This window comes from Staurois parvus, unplaced genomic scaffold (assembly GCF_062004578.1).
Source record: "Staurois parvus isolate SC_StPar_1 unplaced genomic scaffold, SC_StPar_1.0 ptg000244l, whole genome shotgun sequence".
Lineage (NCBI taxonomy): Eukaryota > Metazoa > Chordata > Amphibia > Anura > Ranidae > Staurois > Staurois parvus.
Window position 1 is genome coordinate 3,295,022 of NW_028318040.1, and position 22,518 is coordinate 3,317,539.

Genomic DNA, 22,518 nt, shown 5'->3' on the forward strand with positions numbered 1-22,518 from the left:
GTGTAAAAAAAAAATCTTCATCACCCCCCTCAAGTAGTACAGTGTCACCATTGTGACACTGTACTGCTAGGGTGACTGTATGTAAAAAAAAATGTTTAAAAACTATAATTTTTGTTTATAAACTAATTCGGGTTATTTGTTTTCTACTAAAAAGATAACGGAATACATTTTGATGTATGATGAAATATTATTTATTTGCAAAATTTTATAAGAAAAACACTTTTTTTTTTTCAAAATTTTTGGACTTTTTCATTTACATAGCAAAAAAAATAAAAATCCCAGGGGTGAATAAATACCAGCAAAATAAAGCTTTATCTGTCTCAAAAAAATGCTAAAAAAATCATATGGTTACAGTGTTGCATGACCGCGCAATTGTCATTCAAAGTGTAATAGCACTGAAAGCTGAAAATTGGCCTGGACAGGAATGAGGTAAAAGTGTCCGGACTTGAAGTGGTTAATGAACAATGTTCTGTCAAAAATTATAGATTGTAACTCAACGCAAATTGCAAAATTTATCAGTCATAAAACATTAACAGGAGACTCTTGGACCCTCTTGACCATGGTCCACAAGCCATATCTGCCATATATAGCAGAGGGAAGGGATAAGGGTAGGGACAGGGAAGGGAGCCAGGAGAGGGGAAATTAGGATGTGTAATAGGAGGAGAAAGGGAAGAGTAATTGTAGTTTAATGCAGGACAAATATTGTAGAACATATAAAAATTGAGCGTAATCCACCCTAATAGACAAAGAAAAAGAGAAGATGAGAAAGAACGGAAAAAGGAGAATAGAAACAGAGAGAGAAAGGTGGGGAACATTAAGGCACAGAAACATATTGAATCCAAAGGTCTCAAATTTTGTCAAATTTCCTAATATTATTATGTAGTATGCAGGTAAATTTGTTATTAATCATAATCCAGTTTCATTTATTCTTAACATAGTCAAGTGGGATAATCGATTGCTTCCAATGTTTAGCTATAGTAATTATTGCTGCCAACAACATATAGGTGATCAATTTGTGAGTCTTTTTGGGAACATTATCCGGAAATTTATGAAAAAGGGCCGTCTCCGGGGATCTACAAATATTTACCCCGTCACTTAATTAATGAAATTAAACATGCAAAACCAAAATCTGGTTGCTATCGGACATTGCCACCAGATGTGAAACATAGAACCCACCTGGCTGCAATGCCAGAAACATATAGCTGAAGCAGATGGATTATCCTCGTAGTCCGAGTAGGGACCAAGTACCATCGTAATAACGTTTTATAATTTGCTTCAGTTATAGTATTGATGGACACTTTGGATAATGCTAGGGCAATATCTTGCCAATCCGATAGTTCATAATTGACATTCAGATCCCGTTCCCAATGTTCCATATAGGGAAGCTTACAGTTCGGGTCAGTGAGGAGAGCATACACCGTGGAGACACAGCCTCTAGGGAAATCCCTATTCTGACAGGAGAGTTCAAAGTTGATAAGTAAGGGTGGTTCATCTAATAAAGAGAGCTTTGAGTGGATAAATGAAACAATTTGATTATATCTAAAAATTACGATAGCGGACATTTGCAACTTGTCCTTAAAGTACTGTAGAGAGTGTATGCGATCACCCATTAGGTAGTCACCTATCCGCAACAATCCTTTATTGATCCACCATTGAAAAGGGACAAGTATTAAACCAAGTATAAATTCAGGATTACCAAATATCGGAGCCAGGGGTGTATGTGAAGACGCTAATGATTTGTGATATCGTACTCTGTCCAAGACTGTCAAATAATGCGACAAAGTAGGGCATAGTATAGGAGGGCGCAATCGATTAGGAATCCAGAGTAGTGAGCCGACTGCTAGGGGATAGTAGGAAAGAGCTTCAATAGAAACCCAGAGAGAGGTAGGTCCCTTAGCCGTGGTGTAGGACAGCTGAGTAATGTGAGCGGCTTGGAAATACGTCTGAAGATTAGGAAGGTCAATTCCACCTCACGGTTTAGAAGCATACAATGTCTTTTGGTTCATCTGGGGTTTTCTATTGTTCCAAACAAAGAGAACCTCAGCTTGTAAATGCTGCAGCTCCCATCTCAGAATTGGTATCGGCAAGGTTCTAAAATAGTATAGCAATCCGGGCAGAAATGTAATTTTAATCAAGTTGATTCTGCCAAACCATGACAAGGAGTAATCAGCCCAACAGCAAAGATCATTGTGACGATTGTGCGCAATAGAGACATGGCGCTGTATTTGATAGCCATCTTGTTAGGTCTCAGTCATGTTGCCTCTCCTGTCCTCCCTCCTCCCTCATGGTATGCAATGTATAGCTGTAAGTTGAATGGACATCAAAAGGGCCTCTTATCTTAAATAAAACACAGATAGATGAAGCTCCAGGGCTGTAAACTGCTAATTAGCCTGGTGCAGGAGGTCTGCTTTGAGAGCCACTTTCCTCTGCCTGATCGTAAAAAAAACTCAGTCAGTCATGACCTGTTAGGCCATTAGGGCTAGAGCGTGCCATAAAACATACATTCCACATGTAGACATTTTTCATACAATTCATAAAGTTCAGCAGGAACTAGGCACATTAATATTAGGTATATATTTGGATAGATAATTTTAATATGAGTCAAACAAGGCCTTATAGGACTACATTAGCACCTAGGATGGAGAAGAAAGCAGGCTCTTCCCTCCTGGGTGACAAGGGTATGCTGTGTTTGGTATCCCTGGGTTTGAAATATAATTCTCAATATTAATCTGCCAGTTGCTAGGATGCTACCCGCACCTATTGGAGGTTATTAACCTTAGTATGAAATTGTAAGGCGACCTGGTTATAACCTTGGTTACCACCTAGCACCCATCCCAAAACTGGATGATTGGTTATTTGTTCTCAGGCGACACCCCTTTAATATGATAGAAAAAGACTGACAGGCTGGAGAAAAGACAGCTCTTGTTTAACATCAATCAGGAAACATCTAACAGACTTGAGAGCCAAGGCAATCTTTTTGTTCGGACAATTGGACTCCGCTAAAACCAAGGACATTGCAAGTATTCTGCCTTCTAAACTCCTTTCTTTTATTTATCTGTTGCATTATTGCTCTCTTTATATCTTTGTAACATCTTTTTCTGTAAATATTTTAATTGCGCCATTTTGACCTTTTTAGCAATAAATCATATTTTGAAAAGTGTTGAAACTGTCTTTAAACTTTTAATGCAAACTAAAGAATCCCTGTCTCTTGAAGAGTGCTACTATATCTAATAATCCTCTGAATATACTTGTCTGTGGTGACAGTGTTTATTACCGACGCTTATGCTAATATCATAGTGTTACTGCTAAGATTTGTGAGTTTCCTCCTTCTCTGTAAAAAGGTGGTGGTCGCAGTGTGAAGGGTTAATTGCGTAATTAACCTAACCCAGTAGCAATCGCTCTCAGGCTGCTGGCACATAGACTGTAGTCCCACGAGCTGGAAAATCTTTGTGCAGGGCGCAGCTGAGAGTGGCATTGTTACTCAAGTGACAGCGCGGTACGAGATCGGCTGGTCCTTCGCTCACGTGTTGGTGAGAAGGGCAGGGTTGGGCGCCACGTTCCGTCACATTCATCTTTAAGTTTTTTGAAACGGGGAGGGTAATTGATAGAGGGTCTTGACTGAAGCGGTCAAGTGGATTCCTAGATATGGTAAAGAGTTACTTGCCCAGTGAAAGTCATAAGTAGTTCTGAGCTGTCGTTCTATAGCACTGGTTAAGGAAATGTTAAGAGCTGTTGTTTTTTGGGAGCTTAGAGAAAACCCAGAAAAAGCAGAGAATTGGCACAACAGAGACAGTAAGTTAGGTACTGTGATCAATGGGGAGGTAATATACATAACGACATCATCAGCAAATAGGGCACATTTACTATATGTTCTTCTTGTTCACAACGGACACTGTGGATTTGAGGATGAGAACGAATCGCCATAGCTAAAGGTTCGCCAGAACAAAAAGCAATGGGTAAAGTGGACAATCCTGTCTAGTGCTGCGTCAAATTGGGAACATAGGGGATCTATAACCGTTAATGGAAACTTGAGCCAAGGGAGTATCATATAACGAAAGCAAGAAACATGGAACCAAATCCGAACACTTGTAAGGTAGTGAACAAATAGTCCCAAGTTAAGCTGTCAAAGGCCTTATGAAGGTCTAGAGAGAGAAGCATAAGCTCCCTTGAGAGAGGAGCAATCCAGTTAGAGCGGACAGCTGAGATCAGAATGATAGATCGGCGAATCTGATCCAATGTTTGACGACCTGTAATGAAACCTGATTGGTCTTTGTGAATATATTGTGCCAAGAAGGAATTAAGGCTTAAATCCAGAAGTTTTATTAGAATTTTAAGGTCACGATTAATTAATGAAATAGGACGATAATTGTGAACACCAGTAGAGTCCTTATTAGGTTTGGGAATGACACTAATATACGCTTTGTTTACATCTGAAGGAACCACTCTCCCCTTTCTTAAAGAAATAAAGAGTCATATGAGGGAGAAGGTGTTTGGAAAAAGTTTTATAGTAGTTATTTGGAAGACTGTCAGAACCGGGGGATTTGTGCGACGATAGCAATTTAATGACTTTTCTAAGCTCCGTGTCGGTAATAGGTTGTTCTATAAGTACTCTGTGGGCCTCTGTGAGGGATGGAAGATGCAAAGTCTCCAGAAAATTTTGAATTGAGGAAGGCTGGCTGGGGTTGACCATATAGAGTAGCATAGAAGTCATGAAATTGCTAAAGGACTTCTGAGGATCTTGTGTGATATGACCCCCCGCGAGCCTAAGTTTGGGAAGCGTAGAGTGACTATGTTTAGGGATGAGTTTATGTGCCAATAGGTAACCCGGTTTGTCCCGCCACGTGAAAAATGTATGATTCATTCAATGTAATTGTTTTTCTGCTTTTATGGTGAGACAGATGTTAAGTTCTAAACAAGCTTTCTCTACTTTAAATAACAGATCAAGAGTTTGGGGCAATTTTATGTTGGGTGACGAAGGCCTCATATGCTTTAGGTTTGGCAGAGATCAACTCTGCATGATATTTTTTAATTCTGGTGGACAGTTGGATAAAGAGACCTCTAACAGAGGCTTTGTGGGCTGCCCAGTTAATAGCAGGGGTCGTATCTTCTTCTTTTTTAAATGCAAAGTAAAACTTCAAGTATTCCCCCACTTCCAAACAGTATAACAAATTACTAAGTAGTGACTCATTTAGACGCCAGTGTAGTTTGGCCAGTCTGACTGTCAAATTAGAAAGCGTCAGCATCACGGGATCGTGGTCTGACCAAGACGTCAATGCAATTTTGGCTGAATAAAGTTTAGATAGCATTTCCGAGGGGAGGTCTATACAAGAATAATGATTATGAGCTCTAGAAAAATGAGAATAATCTCTAGAGGTGGGATTGGCTTCTCTCCACGCATCAATTAAATTGTTACGATACAAAAGTTATGTGAAATCGTGACTTTTTTGTTTGGGAGGGGATTTAAGTTTGACTGCATGAGATTTATCAAGTGTATAATATAAGGCTAGATTTGAAATTGCCGCCAAAATAACATCGCCTTCCAATTCAGTGGATAACGACTTAAATAGTAATTAGAAAAAGGCCACTTGATTCATGTTAGGGGCATAGTAAATTAGAAAAGTGACTGAATTACCCCTTAAGAGGCTCTAAACTAAAAGGAATCACCCTTCCTTGTCCCTTACCACTCTAGTTTTAGTGAACGAAAGCCATCTGGAAATACAAAGCGCTACCCCTCGCTTTTTTTCAGAGGCATTAGCAAAAAAACAAACTGGGAAATCTCTGAATAAACCTAAGTGTGAGAGAAGGAGCAAAATGTGTTTCCTGTAAAGCAACATTATCAGCTCCCAGGGACTTATAGTGGGAACATTTTTTTAGATGCTTAGAAGGGGAGCCTAGTCCTTGAGCATTATGGGAAAACAATCAGACCGTGGCACCACGATTTCTTAAGGTAGACATGGAAAGCAAGTGATATAATGATAATTAGACAAACTCACCCACCACACAGGACATCGAGAATCCAAGATCTTCTTAAAAATCCCACGTTGACCCTCAAATAAAGATAGGAAAAAAATTAAGAAAGAAGTAGAGGCAGAAAAAAAGAAACAAGAGATGCCTCAGACGATGAATGGCCAGCATCTAACCAATTAGTAAAGAGTAGTAAGTAATTTAAGATAATTAAGGAACAAATATCCTAGACACAAAGTCAAGGGACGAAAGAGTTTCTCCTAAGGCTAAGCAATGAGAAGAGTCTTTCCATTAGGGAGAGCACATGGACTGTTCCAGGCAATCAGGGTCTACATGAAGCATATATAAAAGGCTCCTGAATCCACAGAATCATTATACAAAATATAAACAATTCAAACCAGTAAAGAAGTAGAGGACAACACTGCTAGGGTACTAAGCATTTCAGGAAAAGGCATTTCAAAAACATGTGCAAAGGCCAATGCCCCATGATGGCACCAGTGAGAGGCCTCCGCTAAATGAATCATCAACTAGCAGAAAGCAGAGTCCTGGGGTGGAGGACCCGCCGTGGGGTTTCAGGTTTCTTCTTGGAGGTGGAGGACCAAAATGGTGAGAGTGGTGGAGGTGGTCCGTTTAACTTTGGACTGGTTTTGTGAGGATGGGCTGAGGGAAATGAAGTCCAAGTTCAGCAAAAGTTTTTCTCCTTCAAGAAGTGTGGAAAAGGAATAGGATTGGCCGTTGTAGAGGAATTGTAGGGGAAATGGGTAGTTCCATCTGTAACAGATATCTCTCTGGATTAGGGGTGAGAGCAGCGGTTTGAAGGCTCTCCGTTTTTGGATGGTTGCTTGAGAGATGTTCCACAGTATATCGCATCACTTACTCCTTTACCCTGAAGAAGTGGGGTTTTACAAATAATATCCCAAGGAGGTCCATCAAGCTTTAAAGGAACTAAAGCTCTATGGATACAATCTATTTCCAGATGGGTTTCATCAATAGCAGGAACTGCAGCGTGCATAAGGGAATGAGTGATGGAGGCGATATCTTTTATCGTTTCAGGAAGTCCTCTAATACGAACATTGTACTGCCGACCCCGATTCTCAAGATCATCTATTTTGTTGTAAGCTTCATCTAGGCAATCTTGTAGGTCGGCAATCATGTTAGAATTTTGGTTCGCTCTGTGGACGGTATCATCAACTTTAGATTCGATATTCAACAGTCAATTTCCCAGCTCCCTAAAATCCTGTTTCAGGTCAGAGGCCAACTTAGTGGTAGCTTTATTTAGTTCCCTCTGAAGTAAATCCACAAAGTGGGTGATAAGTACGGATTCTCCAGAATAATGCGAAGACGCAGGTGAAGTATTAGAATCTACTGGAACGTCATGTATTGGCTGAGGAACATATCCATCATTTCCCTGTTCAGCAGGGAAGAAGCCTGGGAGTCGTGGCCTGGGGACAGGGCTGCTACCAGCGAAGGAGATATAGCAGGACTGGGGAGAGCCAGAAGGAGTAGAAGAGCCACTCACATGAATCAAGAGAGCCAATGGGTCCTTCTTTCTGAGTCCCAGGGCTGGAGGAAGAGGATATGATCCACTTTGGCTGTGGCTGTACTCCCCCAATGGCTGAGGAGGCCCGGGAGCTGGTGCCAGATGCCATCTTGCTTCCACCTCCTGTATTGCTGGTGGCAGTGCAGGATCCTCCTGCGGATTTTCCGGCCAGTCTGGTGGGCATGAGGGGAAACTCCACCCTCTCAGTGAGTGGCCCAGGTAGGTAGCCGGGTGATGTGTGGACTGGGGACGCTTAATTATCCCCTGCAAGTGCCGAAAATGTGAGAAGCGGTCAGTGTCATCCACTCTGGCCGACTGCTCATGCACTCTCAGTTCATTAACTTTTAAGTAGAGTTTAGTACCCCAATCTGAGATCTTCCTGCTGTGATGGTGAAGGTGAACAGTAACAGCTAGGTGTCTCTTACCATTGTCCTTAGTATGGTCTTAGAAGTTTTCCAATCTGGCTTTATGAGGTATGTAAATGGCCTATACCTATAGAAAGGACATTATTTAACTCTGGTCAAAGCTGATGTTGCAACAGGCAACAATAAAATTTGTTCACATTTAGTTGATTAACTTTTAAGTAGAATTTAGTACCCCGATCCACCTGTTCTTACTTGTCTCCAGAGTCCAGATATGATTTAAGTGGAAGAAGAGCCTGCTCCAACAAGCTCAGCATTATTATGTACACTTTGTAATTCAGAATATTTTATTAAGAATTTCCTAATAAAATGTTCTGAAATAGGAAAAAGCAGAACGTTTGTTCTATCATGAAACCCTCAGAATCAATGATCTTTTTGTCTGTGATCACAGGCCCATCACACCTATCTACCACAAGGCCAGACATTGAAACAGAAAATTTGGAGCTGAAGCAGAACTCTGGGCAAACAAAATGTTGTCACTTGCACTGCATGGGTTAGCTGCTCGTTTTTGTCTAGGGGTGAGGAGAGCTAAGATTTTCTTACCTAATCTGCAGATTCTCCCAGCACAAGACCAGTCCCTGCCAATCCTGCTCTCCTGCAGTCTACCGGTCTTAGGCGGTGGACTGTTGCTGGCGCCATCATGCCCATAGACAAGCTCTGGACGGGAGGACGGCAGGACCAGTCCACCGCTGGACGTTTTTGAGAGGATTGAAGTGGGTACAGCCACACTGCAAGGGACAAACATTTTTTTCACGGAGATCTATTTCAAAGGAAACCCATTTACTGGTGCAATCTTCAAAATGTATTATACCCGTGATAGTGTGCAGCAACTGCAGCAATAGCCATTCATGTGCTGGATGCACACAAAGAAATCTTATAAAGATTGCACTAGTAAATGGGTTCCCTTTAACTCCGAACTTTCTGTTTCCATGGCTGGCCTTGTGGTTGCAAGGTGTGATGGGATGGGCCTGTGATCACAGACAAAATGATAATTGATTGATCTAATATAGGGGTTTCCTCGTATACCTGGCCTCACAGAATCTTCATCCAAAGTGGATACTGAGGAATTTTACTATTGTGGTTTCCACAGTACACTGCATGATGGGATCAGATGGTCACCTCACTAACTCAGGTGTTTGCAGTGGGAGTCAGAGACAAGGACTATGTGTAAGCTGCTGCATGCTGGTAATAGCAATGTGTCAAAGCAGGACAGGTACTCTTGGACTGTCAACAGGCACATTGACATGGTCACATAGAGTACAGCCATGAGGAGGACTAGGAGCTGGCTCCTGCTGTGTATCATTTCAGCTATGTACTGTAGGCTCTCTTTGTCTCTGCCCCCACACTGGACAATGATGGTCCTCTCTCGCCCCTGGACTGGGGATCTCTGCAGCTCTGTAACTCAAGAGTCTGACTCCAGACTCCAGACTGTACGGCTGCCTGTGTAAAGGCATCAAGTTGTCAACTTCAGCCAAGTGCAGACCGCTGGTTGTGAGGGCTCAAAACACTTTTCAGGAGCCTCTTGTGGGGCCCCTACTGACTCCAAGCTCTCTGACAGTGCCCTGTTGAGTTTTCGCCTGGATGCTTGGGCCTCTTGGGATGTCCAGGCTCCCTACATGTGTATGGGCTGTCCCCCGCTGAATGCACTTCTGGAAGAATGGTCAAACATTCCCATAGACACACCCCTAAACCTTGTGGACAGCCTTCCCAGAAGAGTTGAAGCTGTTATAGCTGCAAAGGGTGGGTCAACTCAATATTGAACCCTACGGACTAAGACTGGGATTAAAGTTCATGTGCGTGTTAAGGCAGGCATCCCAATACTTTTGACAATATAGTTTATGTATATACTATGCCTGGCGGATGCCCCTGAAAGGCACTACTACTACAGTGATCTCCTTCAGTTGGTTCTATAGCGAGCCACTGCCCTGATGGATTGTCAACATTGATGATTGCTCTCTCTGCACCATTCAGAGATTGCTTTGCATATTTTCAATGGATGCAAAGTGTCCTCTGATTGGACAAGGTAGAGAGGCAGGGCAGTGATATCATGCTCTCCTCGTTCAATCATAGAGCGCTTTACAATCATTGAGAAAGTACAAAGCATTCTCTGAATGGCACCCGTGCCAAGTAGACAAACATCTGTGTTCAGTAAGTAACAGGGCAGCTGCTCAGCACAGGACCTGGAAGTAAGTTGAAATCATTGCAGTAGTGGTGTCTATTTCAATGATTTCCTGCTTCCAGAGGGATCTACCAGGCATGGTATATACATAGTTACCACGCTTTTATCTGTTTTCCCTTGTTTACTTATGTCTATCTATATATCTTTCTTAATGTGGTATACTGGTCCATTTGTTCAACCTAGCTGTGTGGGTGCAAGTTTATAGTTCAGGTTATACACTTAAAGTGTTTGTAAACCCTTACATATACCCAGTGAAATGAATGGCCTCAGATGATACACAGAGATTAAAATAATTATCCTGCATCAGTTGTACCTGTTTATCTGCAGTATTCTCTTCTCTCTTCAAAGTCCAGAATGTATACACCTTGAATGCACTTTCAGAAGCAGGGGGTAGGAAGCTGAAGGTACAATTTGCAGATTTCAGTGAGGAGAGCTGATTGGAGGGAAGTGACATCCCCTCCTTCACACAGCACACAGGAACAGAGCTGAGGCTGTAAATCACAGGCTGTGTGCTGGAGCTCCCTCCTCGTCACATTTTTTATGTTGGTGTCAGGAGAACTTGTCAAAAGTGACTCATGCAGATCGCAGAGGAACAAGGCAGCAGAGAGAAAGGACACAGTGCTCTAGATTGAGAAAAGTACACAGTATAGAAGGATATTTTTCATGTCTGAGGTTTACAACCACTTTAACTCAAGATGATGCAATTATTGGTTAATGTGGAAGTAATGTCCACTTTTTTACTTGTACCTACAGGTAAGCATATAACAAGGCTTACCTGTAGGTATGGTGACTATCTCCTAAACTTGCTACTTAGTAGATATTCACACAGCATGTAGCTGGTGACATTACCAGCTCATTACTCTGAAGGGAGTGACGCATGGGCTCCCACATGCATGTGCAGGAGTGACGCCATCGCTGCTCTGGCCATTTATACATCCAGAGTCCGCAAACCTGGAAGGAAGGCCGCGTGAAGATGGATGTGCCCAAGAGCCTTGACAGCACTGTGCCAGAGGGCTCCGTGTCCAGGTAAGTCTGTCATAATCTGCCAGTAGGGCTTTTTTTGTGGCGGTTTACTACTGCTTTAAACAAGAATCTATTTTTTGTGTAATGTTTTAATTATTTAAATTTGAGGGCTTACTAGTATTCTCCATGTTCTTGAAACTGAACCTTATGTAGATATAAAAGCACACATTATTGCAGCTCTATGATTTTCAATACATCATTTAATGTATTTTTTAAATACAAGCAGTGTAAGTATCTGAATTTGACCTGATATCAGCCTTGTGCAGTCCATATACAGCAGGGCTGATTATCAGACTGAAGGCAACTAGTGACAGAAAAGAAATACTGTAGGGGAGATCTCTAGATTGAAGCTAAATACTGCAGCAAAAGCTGGTTTTGGTATCATAGCTTGTAACAGCTAAAGTAGACTATTCATCTTGTTATTAATCTTCAATCTTGTTATTTTCGGTTTATGTTATGATTTAGAGGTTCTAAAGGCAGATAGTTTTTACCTTCATGCCATTGGCTCCTGTTGTTGTCAATCACAGCCAGTGAGCCAATTAGGAGAGAGTGGGGGGCAGGGCCAAGCTGTGCTCTGTGTATGAATGGACAATGTTCATTCACAGGAGTGCGGCTTGGGAGTGCGCCTGCTCAAGTGTCCACATAGCAAGAGGCTTGCTATTGGGGGCACTCAGCAGGGGGGAGTAGCCAAGACCGCCGGCGGAGGACCCAAAAAGAAGAGGATCGGGGCTTCTCAATGCAAAATCATTGCACAGAGCAAGTAAGAATATGTTTTTTTTTTAGTTACAACCTTTAGAATCACTTTAAATCTCTAATAAAATCTGACTTATTGGACTACAAAAAGGTTTAGAGTCGTTACACATTGTATTAAAAATTATGTACGATATGGGTTGTATGCTAGTTGTATATATTTTTTATTTGTTTAGTTGTTCTAGTGCAGTTTTGTTTTGAACCGTTAATTCTTGCAGGAGAGCAATGTAAGATTTATTTGTCACATGGATATGTTTGACTTTCTGGCTAAAATAAAATGAAAATTGTAAAAACAATGTTGCTATGCTCTAAAAAGAAGTACACCTGTAGGCATAGCATTGAGAAACAACAATGCATTTTCCACCTAATCCCAGTATAAAAATGACCATGTTGGTGGTGGGAAAATCAAGGAGTGCCAATGTTACAAGCACACTAGCGGGAGAGTGCTGCTTAGGAAAATAACTAACAGTTCAAAGTAGTCAAATACAGTATGTGCTTGAGGAGAGGTGCCGACAGCATCTGTTTAGAGGGTGAAGAGTTTCCTGGCCGGTCTGGTCCCAAGAGGGAAGACTTCTTTCCAGATTAATGAAAGCCCTAGCCTTTCCCTCCTCATCAGCAACCTTTCCCTACAGCTAGTTGCTGTCCCTGATAAGTAGTGTCTCTCTCCCTACACAACCACTCGCAAAATGTGTGCCAAAACCTGGGGCAGGGACTTAAAAAGACCCTGCTAACCGAAGATGGCCACCATGGGTAACATTGGTGCAGTGTAGCCAACAATTGACTCATGAATTCACAGAGAAACTATGTTTTCTGTAGACTTCCTCTCCAGGCTGTGGTACCACTTGGCTGAGTGCCACCTACAGTGGAGCAAAAAGACTACACCTACCTACAAGTTGAAAGGGTGGAATTGAGGAGCACTTTATCCCATGGCTTCTTCTATTTTCTCAAGTAATCCACTTTATGACACACCTGACTAAGTTAAAGTATGACTTGTGGTGATAATGTGGTGGTGGATAGGACACGGGAACATAAACAGAGTTACAAAGAGGAGACTTCAGAGGAGGAGGGCTGAGGATTAGCTGCAGCAATGTCTCACTTAAAAGACAAAATTATCTGGAGGCACGGCTGCTACTAAAGATGTTTTTGCGTGTTGTGTGAGCACAGCAGGCACTGCAAAGTGCATTTTAAGCCCCAGGTTAAAGAAATATGGATAGCTATTCTTAGAGTTAAATGGAGACAGACACGTATAAGTATATATTCTTATAAGCTTTGCCTTATTCATAAGCCTTGTGGTAGTTAAGTGCTCAGAGGTGTCACCAAGTAGGCACCAACATATTGGCTTGGTGGTCATATGAGGTTATAGCAACATTTTGCTGGAAGCTAATTAGAATAAGTGTAGTATAATCACAGACTAAAGCTTTTCCCATCTTTCTGAATGACACATGTGACATACCTATTTACACTTCCAAAAATTAAATTTCTAGGTACTGAAAATACTCTCTTGGCCTCAGACAAAACAATACCAAGGGAGAACTTAGGTGGAAACATTTTCCAGGCATCAGGAAAGAATGCAAATGGGAAGATTATGTCTTTCTATCGTGCCAAGGTGTCATGTTATGGCAGGGCAGAAAATATGTTTTATTAAATATTTCCAAAGAACATAAATTTTTTTCACTTAAAATGATCTCCAATGTATCTACTTTAAAGAACGGGGCTTTACAGTGATGCTGTTAATGCACTGCCTAAAATATACAGTATATCTAATCTTTGACACCCTCTCTGCTTCTTGGGTTATAATCAATGTTGAAGCTTTGCAGTGGTGCTACTGCTTCTCTGGAAAACCTCTTTTTTTAATTAACCTGTTTTTTTATTATCTCTTTTGTATTTACAGCATATGCAACAGTCACACTGCCATGTACCATAGGATCAATGGTCAAACATTACTTTGGTGTAATTTGTAAAATTTACAAAATTATATCTTAAAGCCTGTCTTTGTGCCCTCAAAGGTACTCAAATACTTTCTAGATCCAAGGCTGGGTCACACTTTATAGAATGATCCAACTCATGAAAGTCATTGTGATCTATTGCAGACAGAGCCCTAATACATGTATACAGAATATATATATATATAAATATATATATATAATGTACAGCGCTGAGCAAACTGTTGGCGCTATATAAATCCTGTATAATAATAATAATATATATATATAGATGCTAATATGATGTGGTCAGGGGTGGACTGACAACTCATGGGGCCCCCGGGCAATAGGGGATCATGGGGCCCCTGTGTCCTTGCCCAAAGTAAAAAAAGCCTATGAAAAAGGTACCAGGGGCATCTCATGGGGCCCCCTACTGACCCCAGGCCCTCGGGCAGTGCCCTAGTTTCCAAATGGTCAGTCCGCCCCTGGATGTGGTCATGCAGCATTGTAGGATAATCTATTTTATTTCATTTTTATTATTATATTGTTGCTTTGCTGCACAGGAAGGATGTTGTGTTTTTTTCTGCTTGGTTGTTTGTGTGCAAGCATGTAAAAGAACTAGGTCTGGTTTCTGTACAGGCATGCAACAGGCATGCTTAAATGAAGAAGCATAAGAAGCATTAGACTACGGCTGGTTTTAATAGACTGAACTGCCTTATGATCCATGCATCAGACCTGCACAGATGTTCACTCTGGGTTTGGCGTGAAGGTTCGTGCAGCCAGCAGCCTGTCATTTTAACAGGATGCATACAAGCCACTGCATGGAACATCAGTACACTCCAGGTGGCTGAAGATAGCCCTTCACAAGGTCATACAGATCGATACGTCTCTGAATGAAGGCTGAATCAGTTGTTGGCAAGTACTTAATTTTCAGCACACCAAAATAAGTGTGGTGATATTAAGATGATTGATAACAAATGGTTAAATCTCTCAGTAACAAAATATTAGATTTAAAATTAAAAATTAATAATAATGAAATTAAAACTGCAAGAGTATAGCAGAACTTGTTTTCTTTCAGACATGCTGTCTGTGACTAAATGGATATCCATATGTATTTGTAAAGAATCAAAAATATTTGCAAAACCATTGCCTTTAAATTTGTTCTAAAGTCTCAAGGTTTTTTTTACCTTCGTGTATTCTATGCATGAAGGTAAGAAAACCTGTGTGCAGCACCCCCCCCCCCCCCAATCCTTACCTAAGCACCAATCCAGTGACATTCTCGACAGCCTCTGCTGTCTGGGGATTCTTCCTTCTCATTGAGACAGCAGCAGGAGCAGCGGGGGCCCATTGCTGTCAATCAGCCTGTGAGCCAATGAGGAAAGAGTGAGGGGCGGGGCCAAGCCATGGCTCTGTGTGTCTTATGAACGCATAGAGCAGCGGCCCAGGGTAAGCGGATTTCTCCGGGGGCACTGCTCAAGGGGAAGGAGCCAGGATCACTGGCAGGGACCTGAAAAGAAGAGGACCATGGCTGCTCTGTGCAGGGAGGAGGTGTAGATGGAGAAGAGAAGGGGCCCGCGGACGGAGCCTTGAGGGACCCCAACAGAGAGGGGGAGTGAGGGGGAGGTGGTAGCGTTATAGGTAATGCTGAAAAAGCGTTGTGATAGGTAGGATGAGAGCCAGGAGAGAGTGGAATCTCTGAGGCCGAAGGAGTGTAGTTTTTTGAGGAGGAGGGGGTGGTCGACTGTGTCAAAGGCCACGGAGAGGTCGAGGAGTAGGAGCCCTGAATAGTGGCCATTAGCTTTGGCGGTTAGGTTGTTGGAGAGTTTGAGTGAGGCAGTTTGGGTGGAGTGTAGGGGACGGAAGCCGGACTGTAGGGGATTGAGGAGGTTGTTGTCATTGAGGTGAGAACGTAGGCGATTGTAGACTAAGCGCTCGAGGATTTTGGATGTGAATGGGAGCAGGGAGATGGGTCTGAGGTTGTTCGGGTTATTGGGGTCCAGGGAGGGCTTTTTAAGTATGGGGGTAATGTGTGTGTGCTTCAGAGGGGAGGGGAATGCGCCGGAAGAGAGGGAGAGATTAAAGATGTGGGAGCGTAGGATGGAGGGGGAGGGAGGTCGTAGGAGTTGTGAGGGTATAGGGTCGAGGGTGCAGGTGGTGAGGTGGGCGTCAGAGAAGACCTTGGAGACCTCCTCGATGGTAGTAAGGTCGAAGGTGTGGAGTGTTGAAGGGGTTTCAGTGTGAGGAATGTTGGGTGGGGTGGAGGTCAGAGCAGTGGTGGGGCCGAGGGAGAGGGGTGATGAGGGGGTAGCTGTGTGAGAGGGGACGGGGTTGGAGGGAGTTTGAGCAGCAACGATGTCTCTGCGGATTGTGTCGCGGGAGAGGGATGATGAGAGGGTAGTTGTGTGAGAGGGGACAGGTTTGGAGGGAATTTGAGTAGCGGCGATGTCCTTGCGAATTGTGTCAATCTTGTTTTTGAAGTGATTGGCAATCTCAAAATTTGATTGTTAGATCAAATTCTGTTGAGCAGAAGCCGCCACACATGGATCAAAATTTGTCAAAGAGCTGACATTCAGTTGGTCTTCATACTTCCTCCACACAGCAACATACCGGTATCTCGCACTCATGACTCCTTATGTGAGGGCATCTAATATGAGGACTGGACCAAACTGATGGCTCAACTCCAGCATCTGGTAAATCTGAACCCAGCCAGCCAGCATTCTACACAGTAAATTTGATGCTGAGTCCTAATTGATACTATACTTGGTACCACATCCCTATAAACATAGATTACTCAAAAACAAAAGGGAAGGGTGGGACTTCAGAGGTACCAATAATTGTAAAATGTATTGATAAAAATATTTGACTTTATTAACAATGTATAAAAGAAGTTAGCATTCTTGAAACAATGAATAACCCTATACATCAATGGTTATCTGCATCATATAAGATCTTCATTGGGGTTATTCATTGTTTTGTGTATGGTAACTTCTTTTTAAACTTTGTTGATAAAGTCAAACATTTTTATCAATACTTTTTATGATTATTGGTACCTCCAAAATCCCACTTTTCCCTTTTGTTTGTGAGTAATCTGCATTCTACACAGTTTCTCTATTCTCCATGCAGGACCCACATTTTTGTCTTCATAGAGCTGTTGCTTTTCCATTGGCCATATATTCTGTACTACGTTGGCTAGCTTTGACCTCTCTTTATCAGTAGAGGCTATTTACAGACTAGCTCTATGCACCAAAACATTGGATTCAATGCTATCTGTTGAAATACAGGTTCATGTATTTTGTGCAACAAATACTATATATGCAGATGGCTGCGTTTATACATTTGTAGCTGCACATATGGTTGTTCTCAACTTTTTTTTCTCTACAAAAAAAGTTTCTATTTCCTGTTTACAAAGAAGCAGCAGATAAACACATGTGGACTGTGTGTTGTCTGTTCTGTAGGGCTATATACAGAATCTCTAACAGGTTATGGGCCCAAAAACCCAGCCAGACACCCAGACATAACTTGATACAGCAAAAGAAGTGCAAGATACAGCAACAGAAAGAAGACTGCAAAAGAATAAAAAAATTTCAGATCTTTGCGGTCCAATGGAAAAATCAACTCCAGGAACAAAGGTATTTTCTCACTTTTATAGATGATTACTCCAGGTAAAAATCCACTATATCTGTTACACAACAAAAGTGAAGTACCAGAGAAACTTGAGCAGCATTTGGCTCAAAGAAGCAACAAATTTGGCAAAATCCCTAGTCTATTGCACACAGACAATGGAACTGAATATACAGGTGATAATACACAGGCAGGGGCGGACTGACAACTCATGGGGCCCCTGTGCCCTTGCCCAAACTCAAAAAAGCCTATCAAAAAGGTAGCAGGGGCATCTCATGGGGCCCCCTACTGACCCTGGGCCCTTGGGCAGTGCCCGAGTTTCCAAATGGTCAGTCCGCCCCTGTACACAGGTGATTCTCAGAAAGCATGGCATAATATTTCAAACTACTGTACCATACAACCCAGAACAAAACGGGGTTGTAGAAAGAATGAACTGTACTCTATGCTGTTTGATGCAGATATGCCAAACACATACTGAGGGGAGACAATTATGACTGCATGCTGTCTCCAAAATCGACTACCAGGAAAATCAAATTAGAAAACACCAAATGAACTGTGGAATGGAAAGGCCCCATGAATCTCAAAAAGGATACAGAATTCTACACAGACACAAACAAGGTAACCATCAGTAGAAGTGTATTTGTCGCTGAAACTTCAATGTGTTCAAAATTTCATAAATTAACACAAATGCTTCAAACTTAGGGAAATTCAGTGTAACATCAAGATAAGCAACAAAGTGACACAGAAATAGAAATTAATGCAGACAATCCAAATATTGTAAAATAAGAAATCAGGCCACAAGAGGCATTTATCAGGAAATCCACAAGAAGAAATAAAGGCATCCCAGCCAAACGTCTATCATATGCTGCTCATAAAGCATTAAAACCAGAGCCAGATTCATGGGATGAGATGCAAAAACTTCTAACCCATGAGAAGCAAAAGTGGATCAGAGCTGCTGATGAAGAGACTACATCTCTTAGTGAACTGAAACAGATTTATAGAATTGAGATCCGAAATGGGACTAATATAAGGAGTAGTTGTTGAGTTGGGGCATGTATTTTGTGCAACAACTACATTAGCCAGTAGATGGTAGTTTTTATAAATATGTAACTGCACCTATGGTTGTACGCTATGTCTTTTCTCTATAAAAAATATGTAACTGCACCTATGGTTGTACGCTATGTCTTTTCCCCCTAAGCACTGCACTGCCAGGCACCATGCATTTTCCACACTTTGCACAATGGAGTCAGTAAACAGTCCTCGAACTTGGTTTTGTGATTTTATTGAGGGTTAAACTTGGATAGGGTAGAGAGGTATACGGAATGCCTAAAGAACTGTAGAACTTGAGGACAACTCCTTAGCAGCTATGTACAAAGATTTGGATTAGCGACAGGCTCTTCTTGAAGAGCCTTAAAGGCTCTTAGGTATACTTCCTCAGATCCTGGATGACTTCTTCTCTTCACTGAGCTGCCTGAGGGTATCCCTGAGCAAGCCGATTGTATAGTCCCGGAATCGGAAATGCCGATTGAATAGTCCCAGGTGAGAAGCTAGTTGGGTATTGCAGCTGACCACCCTCTCCTCTTATCTGGTCCAGGGGGTGTAAAAGTATTCACACTGTCCGTTCCTGTTAGCTTAGTGTATTTGTTTTCCTCCCTAGGAGACGTTGAGGCAGTGGAGATCATCTTGTCCAGCGACCTGCCTATAGGTGGGCTCCACTTCCTGAGGCCCCCTCCCAGGCTTCTCACTCCAGCCCTCCTCAATCCATCATCCACCCGACACTGAATTCCCCCGCCCCCCAGGCTCTGCCACATTTGGGTTGCCCTGATTACCATGCCCAGTCTTCTGCCAGGGGATTGGCCAGAGTCCCTCAAGCATGCAGATCTTGGCCTCCTCCAACCCTCTTCTAGAAAGCTCTCAGGTTTCTGGAAAGGTGGGAGGGCTCCAGGAACCCTGACCTGATAGAGCCTCCCAGCCTGTCCTGAGGTAAGCTCACACCCTCACTGCCCAGGCTGACTCATCCCCAGGCTGCTACTCAGCCTCTGTCTTACAAAAAGTGACCTAACTAACCTGGAGGCATTAGACACATGTGGACTGTGTACTGTCTGTTCTGTAGGGCTATATACAGAATCTCTAACACTACATGTACATAGCTAGCAAATCAAGGGAAGCAGGCTGGGACAGAAGAAGAACTGCTTATGGAACTCTTCTATATTTTACCCTTCATAAGTTATACAGTATCTAGTTGTAAGAAGATGCTCCACTGTGACCAGATTCCTTCTTATAGTCCCACAAAAAAATACTTTAGGGAGAATATCCTGAAAGCTTAGCGGTGCCCGATTCCTTGTACAAGATAAACCATCATAGCAAGACAACACATTTACATATGCCTTACCATTGCTATATTTCAAGAATATCTAAACCCATGGACAAAAATTTAATATATTGCATTTTGCCAGTCCTTAGATGTAGTTGCTACATTAGTTTTAATTTTTCATGCTAAGAACATTTTTTGCAAGTACAGAAAAATATATGTTGATCTTGCCAGGATTCCATTGCCCTTGTAACTTACTGTGCACTGATCTGAAATTTGAAACAATGTTGTTAACTTTCCCAGTTATGTTCTGTGAACTACAAAATACTTCCTTTCCATGTAATGAAGATCAGGAGAGGATAAAGTGTTTATAGTTCAAATCAAGGGAGCAGCCAAGGGTGACAACACTGCTTCTCAATAGATACAGTATAGTGAGCGAGTGTTGCTACCCTAGGAAAGGAAGTGTGTTACTGGAAGAAAATCAGATGAATATGAAGAGAAAAGAGAGCTTGAAAAACAAAAATGAATGCAACCACCACAGCTAAGGACTGAAAAACTTCAATGTACACTGCTTAAAAAAATTAAAGGAACACTTTGAAAACATATCAGATCTCAATGGGAAAAATATTATGCTGGATATCTATACTGATATGGACTGGGTAATGTGTTAAGAATGTAAGGATGCCCCATCATTTGATGGAAATGAAAATTATCAACCTACAGAGGACTGAATTCAAAGACACCCCAAAAATCAAAGTGAAAAAATTATGCATCAGGCTAGTCCAGTGGTGGGCAACCTTTTTTTTCAACTGAGCCAAATCTCGCCAAAACCATGATTGAAATTTATTTTGAGAGCCACATTTTTAAAACTGAAAATACATCTCCCATATAGTAATTCATCCCCCATAGTAATTCATCCCCCATATAGTAATTCATCCCCCATAGTGTAATTCATCCCCCATAGTAATTCATCCCCCATAGTAATTCATCCCCCATATAGTAATTCATCCCCCATATAGTAATTCATCCCCCATAGTAATTCATCCCCCATATAGTAATTCATCCCCCATAGCAATTCATCCCCCGTATAGTATTTCATCCCTCGTATAGTATTTCATCCCCCGTATAGTATTTCATCCCCCATATAGTATTTCATCCCCCATATAGTATTTCATCCCTCATATAGTATTTCATCCCTCATATAGTATTTCATCCCCCATATAGTAATTCATCCCTCATATAGTATTTCATCCCTCATATAGTATTTCATCCCTCATATAGTATTTCATCCCCCCATATAGTATTTCATCCCTCATATAGTATTTCATCCCCCCATATAGTATTTCATCCCTCATATAGTATTTCATCCCCCCATATAGTATTTCATCCCTCATATAGTAATTCATCCCTCATATAGTATTTCATCCCCCCATATAGTATTTCATCCCTCATATAGTAATTCATCCCTCATATAGTATTTCATCCCCCCATATAGTATTTCATCCCCCCATATAGTATTTCATCCCTCATATAGTAATTCATCCCTCATATAGTATTTCATCCCCCCATATAGTATTTCATCCCCCCATATAGTATTTCATCCCCCCATATAGTATTTCATCCCTCATATAGTATTTCATCCCTCATATAGTAATTCATCCCTCATATAGTATTTCATCCCTCATATAGTATTTCATCCCTCATATAGTATTTCATCCCCCATATAGTATTTCATCCCCCCATATAGTATTTCATCCCCTCATATAGTATTTCATCCCTCATATAGTAATTCATCCCTCATATAGTATTTCATCCCTCATATAGTATTTCATCCCCCCATATAGTATTTCATCCCTCATAAAGTAATTCATCCCTCATATAGTAATTCATCCCCCATATAGTATTTCATCCCTCATATAGTATTTCATCCCCCCATATAGTATTTCATCCCTCATATAGTAATTCATCCCCCCATATAGTATTTCATCCCCCCATATAGTATTTCATCCCTCATATAGTAATTCATCCCTCATATAGTAATTCATCCCTCATATAGTATTTCATCCCTCATATAGTATTTCATCCCCCCATATAGTATTTCATCCCCCCATATAGTATTTCATCCCTCATAAAGTAATTCATCCCTCATATAGTATTTCATCCCCCACAGTACTATTCCCCCCCCCCTTCTAGTAAGCCAAGTCCCCCGTGTCAATTCACTTACCTTTTGCGTTCCTCTCGCTGTCTTCCCGCGCCGTTCGGGTCTTCAGGGCGGACTGTGAGAGGAGCCTAGCTCCCCTCCCCTCACGTTCGGCACGCTGCCCCGCCTACACACATCCTGACAGCCACATCCGCAGGCTGGATTAAAAGGTCCGCGCGGACTTTTGGGGCTGCCAACCGAGAGGAGGCAGGGGAGCGGCCGACCGAGAGGAGGGAGGGGAGCAGGCGCCCGGCACACAGAAGAGCCGCATTAGACTGGGTAAAGAGCCGCATGTGGCTCGCGAGCCGCGGCTTGCCGACCACTGGGCTAGTCCATTCTGCTGAAATTTCATTGCAGCAACTCAAAATGGTACTCAGTAGTTTGTATGGCCCCTACGTGCTTGTATGCATGCCTGACAATGTCGGGGAATGCTCTTAATGGGATGACAGATGGTGTCCTGGGGTATTTCCTCCCAGATCTGGACCAGGGCATCACTGAGCTCCTGGACAGTCTGAGGTGCAACCTGTCGGTGTCGGATAGAACAACTCATGATATCCCAGAGGTGTTCTATTGGATTTAGGTCAGG